A 12,966-nucleotide genomic window follows, 5' to 3' on the forward strand; every position below is an offset into this window, starting at 1 on the left:
ATTAATCCTCAACACCAGGGGTACCCAGGTCCAGTCCTTCAGAGCTATAAGTAGAACTTGTAGATGCATCCCTTCTCTAACACACCTGGATGAGGTGAATGACTCGTTGCCAGGCCTCTCCAGAGCTGAATGAGTGCTGGTGAGTGTCTTCAGCCATTGGATTCAGGTGTGGTGGAGCAGGGATGTAGGGTGGAAGCTCTGGAGGTCTGGACTTGGTGCTGTTTGCCTTCTGCCCTCAACAACATCACCAGCTTCAGGCCAGTCAACTACACACATCCAGAATGCAGAACAGCATTTTCAGCCTGTTGTATTGACTGGCTGTCTGTGTTACAGTATATCTGCTAAATCAAATAAGATTTGTAATTATCCTAAGCAATCCTTTACTAACTCACCCCTGATCTTTGCTTAGCACCACTTCCTCCCTGAAGATGATTGAAGCTGTTGGGAGACTAAACAATTTGAGACTTCAGCTGAGGTTCACAATAAAGCAGGACAACAACCAAACTTCCTTACTGCAATGGAAAGGTGCAAATCAAAATGGGAACATGTTCAGGTGTATGAGAACTAACACAAGGTACTTCATACTGTCATTGTTGATGCAGCATAAGCTACAATTCAGTCTGTGCACCAACATGAAAACTAGTGCTGATAATAGATCAAATATTTAATCAGATCAACCGTACTCTAGCACTGTGATTAATCACAATTGATCACTATGCTTAACTTTGTAAACTTGAAATGTAAAAAAAATGTACAGTTTCAAAAAAATGTCTAAGAAAATGTTTTATCTCAAATTGAACATCTTGGTTATCAAAGTTTTCATATTCAAGAAGGTTTAAATAAATCTTTTAGTTTCAAATGCTAATTTAGAAACATTAATTCTGACCTGCTTGTGCTTCACTGCAATAAGAAAGCTGTCTTGGTTTTATCCAAACGTCCATCTTGGTGTTTTTAAAGTGAAATTTGCTGCTGAGTTCACCAGTCTGACTCTTCTTGCTCATCTTTTCACTAACAGTTGCGATTCTGCATTGCTGACCGCAGCATAAGACCTGCTGTGTGAACCAGGTAACCCTCTGCAGGAGAGAGTATCTAATGCTACTAGTGTGGATAATGTGACATTAATGTTTATATTCCTTTATTTAATCAGGTAAACCCCGTTGAGATCTAGATCTCATTTTCAAGAGGGACCTGAAGGTAACTTCTTCCCATCAGGGAATCGAACCCCGGTCTCCCGCGTGACAGGCAGGGATACTCACCACTGTACTAACGAGGAAGTTATGTGTTAAGTTATATAGAATAATCCTGAGTTAACACATTGACAGCTCAAATGAAAATCCTTTTTTTGCCCTTCCAGCTCATACTGAGCTAGATAAATATGCAATGAATTACAACTTGAATGTTTTGATTGAAGTTTGGTAACATAATTAGATTTGGATACAAAATTAAGGCTGAGTTCATGTTGTTTGTCAGGGAATAGAAAGAACTACAACTGTATTCCTCTAAAATCTTCCATCTTCTGCTTATTATTCTTCCTTTCACATGTGGCTGCACCCTTTTGCCAACCCATGAATATCAACAAATGAATATTTCAGAATTGTGCTGAAGCTCTGAGGACGTGATGATTGGCTCATCTTGCATAATTCCTTGTTGCTGCAGCTCAGAGGAATTCGAACAAACAGGAAACTGCTGCTGCAAAGAAACAGAAAAAAGGAGAATAGATGAAGATTGGTACCAACGTATAAGTATGCTAATTTAAAAGCTTACTTTATTTCAACCATGTTAAACTTTTTACATCTGTGGCTTCCTCCTGAGCTGGAGGTGAATTATTTTCCTTGTTTTACTTTTAAAGTGCTGACTTTCAGTCTTAAATGTTTGACAGGAGATTTATTTCTGGGGAATGTTAGAATCTGCTGTGCCTTTCTGCTGCCTCTGAGGTGAAACACATTTTAGAAATATTATTCCATGTGTTCAAAAACATGAAGGATGATGATGCTTTGAATTTTTCATGAAGATGTAAAGTTAAAATAATCCTTTGGGTACCTGTAATATTTCCACCTCTGCTCCTTGTGTTTTCTGAAGCAGTAGCTTGAATAATGCAGTCTCAAATCCCAGAACATCCCACACACTAATGTCTGCTGGCAGAAGTTTGAAGCAGAAAACAGAGAAGCTCATGGTTTCATACTGAGGACGCAGAAAATGTAAACAAGGCAAGAAATGGGAGAAGGTTTTGGGGAAAATGGGAATTAATGAAAAGAGGAAGGAGTATTAAATGAAGGTTCACTAGCAGGACCACACCACAAAGATATAGGAGTAAAGATGTATTGATCTTTACTCAATAAATAGGGATGGAGGGAAAAGGGGAGGAAAGACGAGGGGATGAAGGGTGAATTATCTTGATTTGGGTATCTGGGGAGAATAGTGGAGGGCTTAGGAGGTGAAGACTCTGCATGGGGGTTTGGTCTTTGGGAAACAGTTCCTGTTATTTTCCCGAGCCTGCACAGGACTCCCAAAAGAGTCTGATTTAAATTGAACAGAGGAGAGAATGAGCTTGTAATAAATCGCTGAGGTTGTTGCAGATGCATGAACTGCAACAACCTGGGATGACCGGCGACCCAAAACTTGAATCGTCTGATCGGAGATAGCCTGACTGGATGCTGAAGAGGCGGCTCCTATGTGAAAGAGAAGGGACGGAATAATGTTGGAGAGAGATGCCTGATTTTAACCGGGCTAGACTGAGATGGCTAGAGAACCAGACTCTAGTGGCTGGATTTCAGGATTCTGAGTTGAGGTGTGGACCTTGAGATGAAACACTTGCTGAAATTCTGGTCTGAACATAAAGGTTGGCTCATATGGGTTATGCATTTGTGTAGAGTTGAATATCTATAGGATGAATGAGAAAGTCATTGTGTGGTGATCTGTGTTTTTCTGTGTTTATTTCTGAGTTTTCTGTGTCCCTGAGTCTCTGTGCCGTCCTGTCTCCCCTTGATCATTCCCAGGTGTGTCTCGTTTCTGTGATTACCCTCTGTGTATTTAATGCCACCTGTGTGTCTGCGTCCTTGTCGGGTCCTCGTCATTTGTGCGTGCTGTCTCTGTCTTGATGTCCATTCGTATAGCTAGTGCTACCTGTGTTGAGCCCTGGTCTCCGCTCTGCAGTGCTGCCTGGTTTTGGACTTTGTGTTGGCTTTTTCGTCATTAAATCACCATTATTCATCTAACCTGGTTCCATCTCGTCTGCCTCAGCACTCATCCACACTGCACCTCATGACACATTGTAGAAGAAAAACATGCTCTTGCATGAGCGATAGAGGATGAGGGAGCTTTGAACAGAAGGGATGCTGGCTGATTTTTTATGAAATATTAGAAATGTAGAATTTCTCTGAGGAATGGTACAAATTGCATAGTTCAGATAGCCAAGAAACGTAAGCAACTGTTATTTGAAACATCTGTCAGTTGGTAAAATTGAGAGGAGAAAAGTGATTTGATTGATCTTTCGGGGATACCTGATGACTGAAAGTCAGGTAAACTGTGAAATAAAAGCTCCTTTCTGAAACGTGTCGATAAATGCCAGAAATATGGGTGAATGAGAAAGACTTTGAATGCACAGGTGATGTCTGCTTTAAAGAGCCCACCGCCTTGGCATGCTAAGCGAATTAATTTAATGGTCTTTCACTTCTTTGGCTAGAAGTAAGTTAACTGTGTCAGGACCTGCAGGAGCAGACTGAAGATCGAGACAGTGATAGGTGGAATTTGGAACATCTATGGTGAAAAACATGAATCAACCTGTCAATGAGAAAGTTAAACTCTCTATTGGGCTGATGTTTAAGGGCAGTGTCAGGTTTACGCACCTAGAACATTTGAAAATGCAAAACACAGGAAAGACAAAAGAGGGTAACAATAGCTGGTAACAATAAGGGGCAGAAAGGACAAACTAAATAATCATACAGAAAAACAAATCCTTCCACAAAATAGGATATCAGAAAAATGAGAAAAATCAGAAAGGCTTCGTAGCCTCTGGAGGATTTTTATTCAGCATTAAACCTCTGAGTCTTAAAGTCCAGCTCTGCTGCTGTGTTCAGTAACATCAGTGTTGCAGTTTGTTGTCTGGGAAAGATTGTATGTATACATTTTAACACAATGCAGGAAGTATATGAGCTAACTGCTAGCTGCTGACTTCCCATATCTTCTACATCAGTTAGCTGTAAGATTAGCTTTAAATAGGCTCACTATGCTACATGTTTAACTGCAGGTGTGATTGGTCTCTGCTTATAATTAATTCAGTGAAAAATCTTCCATCTGCTGTATATATGACTGGATGTCAAATTGAGATGAAGCACTTTATTCCAGATGCACATGTACAGTAAACCTTCACTCCTTGATGAAAAGGAAAAAAATCAGCCCACACCTGACTTCAAAGCTGAATGGCAGATAAAAGCTCCAGACTTTGATTAGAGATGAAAGTTCCTGTTTTCCACATTCGTTCAGCGTTTCTCTGCAGTCTGCCGCAGGCTGAGTCTTTGCACAAATGTTCAGAAATAGACACTGCAGCACCACCTCTCCGTGTTTATTGTTCATCACAAGAGGAAGGCCTTTAATTAGTGCAGCTAACTGAGTGAAGTGAAATGTGGAAATGGCTCCACAAAGGCAGCAGGCTGTTTGCTGATTCGATGTGAAAAAACTTTTACTGTTGGGTCAAACGAGGAGAAGGTGAATCATCAAATGCTGCTATTAATACGTGTGTCTCATTTTTGATGTGGATGTGCTCTGTACAGTGTGTAGCGACTGTAAAAATCCCAGTGACCAGGAAATGAACGTTTAGTACCTTATGACGCCCCCTAGCGGTTAAATATCATTTAGCTGCACTAATTTGAAAATGGGTCAGTTGTCATCAGTTCATGCACTCAAGCATCTCACTAATTAGTTTTATCACATAAATGCCTGGAAGCTTTAGGGATTAGAATATTGTTTATGTGATTCAAATAATATTCAATGTTGAAAACTGTGACCAAAGGTTGTTAAAAAATAATCACACATTTGGAGCAAGTTGAGTTTTTTTACCCGTGAAACCAAAAAGAAGGACAAATTTAAAAAGAAGGTACAACTTTTTTATAATCTTGATTTATTTTACAGGGACAATGTAGACAAAGAGAACAATGTCTGCAGCTGCTTATAGCTTAAACATTTTTTAGACTGTTGGTCTAAAAAATGTTTAGACATTTTGTGGCACCCTCAGTGTCATTCATACTCAGTGATCACCGGGTGTTTATGGTCAGCCCATACGATTTTTGCTGTTTTTATCACTGCTTGTTCATATGCAGACAGCCTGAGTTTTCAGTCTCTCAAGCTGATTCTTTTGATGCTTTTCAAGCTTTTTTCTGAGTTGGACAGTTCAGTTGCCAAACCAGGCTGTGATCCGTACCATAAAATACTTTCCAGTGTTTCACAGTGACCAACACGGGTTCTGTCTCTGCTGAACCTGGTGCATCTGAACCTCTGGGGGTTTACAGTGGGACACTTCTGGACCTTAACAATGGAGCCGCGCTGTATAACACTAGAATGGCTGGAGTTAGGCCATTTGGACATATACCTATTCAGGCTAGAGATAGTCCAACTGGCCTGAAGGATTTTATCTAGCAGGTGCTTTTGTTCTGTAAATAAGGCCATTACCTTATCAGTACCCTGTTAATGGCCTCAACGCATCTCACAGTTGCACAATTGTTCCTTAGACTTCGACTTAGACTTAGACTGACTTTGTTGTCATTTTGCATGCACAGGGTGTATACAGAACGAAATTTCGTTGCATACGGCTCAGGACAATGTTTGAGGTTCCAATGTTGTGAGTAAAATAAAATACAGTATAAAATATGAATATAAATCTAAATATAAAATATAAAGTGCAGGACTGACAGTAAAATAGAAGTTATTTAGCTCTGTACATGTGCAAGGTATAAAGTGGAGACCAGTTTTTGAGTGCAGTCCAGTTAAGAGTTCAACAGTCTGATAGCAAGTGGGAAAAAGCTGTTTCGGAACCAGGTGGGCCTGCACCGGATGCTGCAGAACCTCTTTCCAGAGGGCAGCAGGGAGAACAGTCCATGGTGGGGGTGTGAGGGGTCACTGATGATGTTTCGGCCTCGGGACACGCATCCTGCATCGATGGTTGACCTGACACTTCGCCCTTTTGCCTGAGCTGGGTGTGGAAGGTTGTTGCCGAAGCAGTTTCTCCTTGTGTGCCTTCTTCTCACTCACATGAGAGTTACCGAACTCTTTTGCAAGCTCAACCAGGAAGTCCACCCGTCTCTCCTGCACCCCAATGCATGCCTGATAAAGCACATGTGCATTCAGTGCTGCCATGTCAATCATGTTTGCCAGGTTTGCTGACCAGCTGTCACATAGTGATGGAACCTTGGTCACCCCCCGCAAGATTATGACTGAAATAAATGCCATTAGTTCTTGTGAACTAAATAGGTGAAGCAGTCACCTATTTATCCTCCACAGCACAAAAGGCTGCATGCAAATTTGCATGTGCAAAGTCTCCCAGATTTCTTTTGCTTACACTTTTTGCATGATTTTTTTGAGGTGGATCAACACAATTAATACCCTCTTAGCTTTATTTCAAAGAGAAACATTACTCATTTCTTTTAGAAAAACCTTTGCATATTTTTTGAAACAGATTGTATGTTTTGCAAACTCTATGTACATTTGGCAAAATGACCTGGATAATGCAGCACAACATCAGGGATCAGCTGCAAAAGGTCACATCTCTCCAAAAACACTTCATGTATGCTTCAAAACTAAACTGACTAGTTGTAGGTATCATAGATACCCACCCCCAACATGGACTATTCACATTCCTACCTTCTGGCCTGACGGTCAACGGCCACATTTACAATTGAAGAAGAATGCTAATTTGAGCCATCAGAGTCGTCAGGGTGGACTCAGGGCCTTTTGGCCCTGTTCAGCCATTCTAGGGAGAAATCGAAAACCCAGCCATTCTACAGTAGGTTAGCTGTATGTTCACTACATTTAGCCTAATCACCTGACCCACTGTGGGTGTGGTTAGTCTGACCTGCTGCTTTCTTGCTTTCCTTCTCCATTTCTCTGTGTGACTCTGCATTCAGGCTACTCTGCCGTTCCAGCAGCAGCTCTTCTGTTACCTTCTGACTTATTTTAATATGCAGAATGAGGCAGAGATCATTTGTTTATTGGAACAATTAAAGTTTTTTTTATTATTTTATTAAGAAATATATATGCGCTGTCCTCACAATGTGTTGCTCTACAAAGCTAGACAGCTAGCTAACACTCCTAGGGTTGCCACCGGGACGCCCACCACGGCGTGTCGCCCTACGCTCATGGGGTGGGACGTCTGCTGAATGATAGATTATTCTATGGTATTGTTTTTTGTCTTTAAAAAGTGATCCATAGAATAATCATTCATACATAGAGGTCGGTTACAGTACCAAAAAACTGTACTCCAATCAGAGTAGCACCTTAAAATGTTTAATTAAGCAGGCGTAGAAAGTACTTGGTAAACTACTCAAGTACTGAGTAACTGATCATAACACCTGATTTAGTATTCAAAAATGATCCTCAGACAGCCAAAAGTATAAAAGTTATGTGAACATTCTGGTATTTTACAGAGTTAAATAAGGAGTTAGGTTTTGAGGCTGGCTCTAGACCAAATTTAGGGTTAGGGTTAGGGTAACCCAGGGTAGTCATTGGTTTTCCATGGCAACACTTGAAAAAGAATGAAACAAAAAAAACAGACCAATATTTCATCATTTGATATAATAAGTGAGCCAAAGAGCCACTTGTGTCTCCAGAGATCCAGGATCCCTGACAGATGGAAAGTCTGATCCTACACAGCAGCTAAAAGTGCAGCACTATAATTTTTAATTCATTGTAAAAGTAAAATTGTGAAGGTTAAAAAAAACACCACTGAGTATTAACATAAGACATTTATTTAGTATAACTTCTTTGGTGCCCTGTTGGCCCCGTGGTAGAACCGCCCCTGGGCTGCAGGTCTATGTCTGGTGCATAAATGATTTCTGAACAATGAATTCATAAAATATATCAACATTTCAAAATAAAACATACAGAAAGCCCTAGCAAACCTTTTAAAGTAGGAAGTATTTATGTATTTACTGTTAATCTAATGTATGTTTTGTTCTTTAAATGACCATTTGTATTATTTTGGCTGATATTATTATACATTAAATAAGCAAATAATCAAACCAATATAGTCGACTAAAAGCACAATAAGAAACTTAGTCATAGCTAAATGTTCTGAACCATAACAGCCTCTGGAGATGATTGAGGATGAAGAGATGCTGGTAAAATCAGGTGTTTTCAACAATGTCCACTAGGGGGCAGTAAAGGTCTGTTAGACAACTTTAGATTCATTACAGTTGAAACTAAAAGCATTCTGACAGAGTCAGCACTATGTGTATTTGTATGAAGTTGAATTCAGGATAATGAATGTACTACATGCTGGATAAACTTTTGAATTACATCGTTTTCCACTTACAGTAAAATAATCCCACATGTAGAAAGTTTATGGGATTTACAAAGATCATCATTTGAGTTTCTGATTATGACCAAAGGATAATAAATGGCTATCATGACATAACAATTAACCTTCAACTAACTGTATATGTAATGTTTCCCAAAGGTTTTGATGAAATCATGTGAATGTGCTTTAAGTTTGATGATGGAAAGTTAAACAAGTTGATTTTACATGGTACTGACCCTTTAACATTTCTTTTCAGCACATTGGAAAGTCTATTCAGGGTTTTCATATCCAGTCAGACAAACAACCGAATGTGTATTCATTTCATAACTATAACCTATTTGGTTGCAACTGCTCCCTTTCCTTCACCTATAAATGACTATAAATAGTCATTTATAGGAAGGTTGCATAATTTATTCTTCAAGGATGTTAAACAAGTTTTCAGTTTAAAATTCCAGCAGATGAGAGCAGCGTTTGAAAAGAATCAAGTCTCCTTTAAAACTGCGTGAGGCCGATCTCCAGCACGCTGTGCCTGATTTGCAGCTCTTCAGCTGTGAAGCTGCAGCACAGCATGCTGCTTTTGCGCCAACCAGCGACATTAAAACGCTTCCCCTCCACAACCTCAAATCAAATCCTTTCAAATCCAGGAGATGAAGTGGAATCAAAACTCCAGGGCAACCTAACATGAGTCTGCACTTCCTGTCTGAGCTGAGCCACCTCTAGCAAAGCAGGGCTGGCATCTTGATAGGAGCAGTTTGCTCATTTAATGGTCTGACCAGCAGAATTGGGAAGATTGGGCAGATCTTGTTTAATAAGACCTTCTGTTGACAACGGAGGAGGATTGCTACACCTTTAAGTTTAGGGTTGTTTCTAATGTGATCTTTATATATATATATATATACTGGCTGTCTGTAATGTTGGGTGCTAAATGGTTGACCCACATACTGAACACAAACAGGATACTAAAAAATCAGGTAACGTTTATTTGGTACAAGGAAATTCTTGTACAGTGTGTCATTCTTGTCCTGGAGGTGGAGAGTCTGATTCACCAGAAACACTGGAGACAGTTGAGTACAGAGATGAGGAATGAAATGGTTAGCGAGTTGATATTGCAGAGGTGAGGTTAGTCTTACTGGTTGAGATGACTGGATCCACCAGGGGGGAATAAGGTGGTCACTGGGGTTTGGGTACTATGGAGGGAGAGAGAGTCCAGGTCCGGATCCAGTTGTTTAATTGAGCGGTGTGAATGTTGGCGGTGGAGGTTTGTGTAGGAGGGCGGACAGGTAATAACTCGATCAGTGGCTCGCAGAGAAGCGGTTCTTTGCCAGCAGTGGGATGAAGGTCCAGAAGATTCTTCAGAGGAACTTGAGCTTGTGGAGATTGGGTTCTCAGGAAACACAGTAAGGATTAATATCCAGTTCACCACAAAAAGGGAACCAAAACTGGCTAACACTCAGTGCTGGCCGACCGCTCCTCTTATACTTCACGCTGACGAAGCAGTATTGATTGCAGGTGTGTAGAATCCAGACGCCAGCACTGCCCTCCAAGCAGAAAACCTCCTAGCTCCATCTAGTGGCTGACTGAGAGAATGCAGCAACAAAAATGTCTCCCCACAAAGGCCAAAACCCCACTTCCCAACAGACGATCCTCCTTACTCTGCCAGGTTTTGCTGTCATCACTATGTGGTCGTCTTTGTCTTTGTAGCTTTATGTCTTTATGTGTGGAGTTAAGAATTCAGACTCAAGTAAACAGTTTTATTGTGATGCATATATTTGCTAAGATGTGACATTTTGTTCAAACACATTTTAGGGATCTTTTTTGCTTCTGCAGTGACAACTCTATTCACCTGCAGTAAAGATGTTCATTAAAGATCCACCTGTCCATACATTTCTGTATCCACTATCTCCCCTCCTTTCATCCGCCCTCCACCAGGTATCTATATTCATGTATTCCTGACTTTTTCAGTGCCAGAGCCGCAGTCCGTTTGATCTCCACTGTAGCACCCGAGGGTCCCTGAACTCAACTCTTTGTTGTCTGACTCTTCCAACTGGGATCACCGTCCCTCCACAAAGCCTCACCTCATATGTGTCAGCATTGGTTCTGGACAGCATGTTGGATCTATTATTTAAACCCGTCTACACAGCAGTGTTGCTGTAAATAATGAGCATGTATCTGATGGAAGGGTTGAGGGCTGATGAAAATACTGTACATACCAAAGCAACCAGCTCACCTCCATCTGTAGTAACTCGGTAAACAGGACTCAGCAAGCTTTGCTTTAAGCTCAGATGTGTGACAAGAAAAAGATTTGATCAAATTTCTTGTTTTGGGTCAATGTGTTGGAGCAAGCAGTCAAAGAACAGTCAGTGACAGGTCCAAAATACATTTGTTATTTAAACCAACAAACAAACTTGGGTAAATCATACAAAATAACATTATTGAGCCCATAAAATAGGTCAAAATAACTGAACTCCACTCTTACAAACTGGCCTGCCTAAATGAGAGAAAAAGAAAACTGAAATACTGGCTGATCAAAGTCACAAAAGTGGAAAACAAACCAAACCCAAAGAAAATCTTGTTTCCATGATCCTAAGTTGACTCTATCTGCAGAGGCTGGCTTTTCTCTGCCTCTTTGTTCCCCTGAAGGGCTGCAGCAACTGGCACTGAGGTTAGGGTTTTCAGAAGACATCCGTCCGTCCGTCCGTCCACCATTTTCTAACACCCTTGTCCCTAGTGGGGTGAGGAGGGGTGCTGTGCCTGTCTCACCCTGGACAGGTCGCCAGTCTGTCGGTTTTCAGAAAACAGAAAACTAAATCAAGTCAAACATGTAAAAGTGTAACATTTTAGGTTACAGTGTTATATGAAGGTGTAAACGAGACCATGGGCTGATTTTACATCTTCTATTAAATCAGTGGTCCCTTTGTAGACAACAAAAAAGCCAATTTACCAGCAAGGATCATGCCACAAAGATATGAATTTGAGGATTTATTGAAGGAATGGAAGGAAAAAGTGGATGGGATGAATCATCTGGCAAGAAACATGGATGGAGGTTTGGGTAAAGACTCAGCTGGAGGATCTTGGAGAAGAAGAGACAGAGACAACTAAAGACAATCTAAATGTAGATTCACGAGAACTTACAGATACTTGAAGCGTGCAATGAGAAACGAGCAGCAGCTTGAAAGACTACATGAAAGTTGAGTGAGACTCTGCAGCTCCTGAAGTCCTGATGAGGCTGATAGTTGTAGCACCTTTCTGCAGTACTGTGAGCCAGAGGCTCGTCTGTTAGGTCATCTGTGCTTATCCAGACTGATCGAGGTCTCCAGCTGCTCTTCTTCAAACGGTGACATTCTGGGATGGACCTCGCAGACTTTATTGCAATTCCAGGCAACGATGCTGTTACTTATTGGGATCCGATTGAGAGAAACAGAACCACTGATCTGAATCTAAGTGGTGGTGCGCTGACATTTTCTCCAGTTAATCAAAGAATTAAAGCACGAATCATTTACTACCAGATGTGCTGCTTGTGCAGCCTATTAAGAAAATAGTCGATCACCCTCCCTGTTCTACTGACGCTGTACCTAATGAGCAAGGAGAGAAGCCCTCCCCCCCCCTCCAAACCTGCTCTGCTTTCCTCCTGTGTGGCTGTGAGGAAGGAGCTGCAGCTGATCAACAGGAAGTCACTCATTATTGATTGCAGAGAAAAGTTGCTTCTCTCAAATCTGCCACTTGTCAGGGAAATTACAGTAATTAGTAAAGCAACATTTTGACGACTAAAACAAGCTCATTTTTACATTTGTTTTCTGGTGGAGATGCTGCTGCCTGTAATGATGACCCAAGTCTGGAGACTGGAAATTTATGAAGCTCCTACAGCCTGGAATCAGCTCCAGTCTGAACTCAAGATGTCAGAATTGATTTCATTGGATTTATTTCTTCTTAAAAACAGGCATCAAGATTCTATCAAACAGTGTCACTGCTTTTAAATTGTTTTACACTTGTGCATGTGTATTAATTAGGTTTATTTTGTAACCAGGTTGCTGTGTATTGCAGACTTCAGCCCAGGTCCCTGTTGAAAATGAGATCTAGATCTCAACGGGATTTACCTGCTTAAATAAAGGAATTAAAAATAAAGAAAGAATGTGTCAGCTATGAAATTTAATTTGTGATGATAAATTTGTTCTGCAGTGTAAAGGTCAGCATCAACTCCTAATAAAGTCATAATGAGGCAGGTCTAGTGAACGACGCTGACCAAGGCTTGCAGAGCTGCTGAGTTTGACCCAAACTTGACCTCTTATTATTTCTATTAGGTTCATCTAAACTCTGTGAGCTGAAACTAAATTTAGGATTAGAAGCAACAACAAATGCTTGGAAAATATGACCAATTGTATCATTGCATTATTAATAATGGACTACCAATGAAACATCTCTGCCCTGTTTTTTTTTTATCTATGCCTTCTTTTCAGCACTTC

This window comes from Xiphophorus couchianus, chromosome 13 (assembly GCF_001444195.1).
Source record: "Xiphophorus couchianus chromosome 13, X_couchianus-1.0, whole genome shotgun sequence".
NCBI classification, from domain to species: domain Eukaryota; kingdom Metazoa; phylum Chordata; class Actinopteri; order Cyprinodontiformes; family Poeciliidae; genus Xiphophorus; species Xiphophorus couchianus.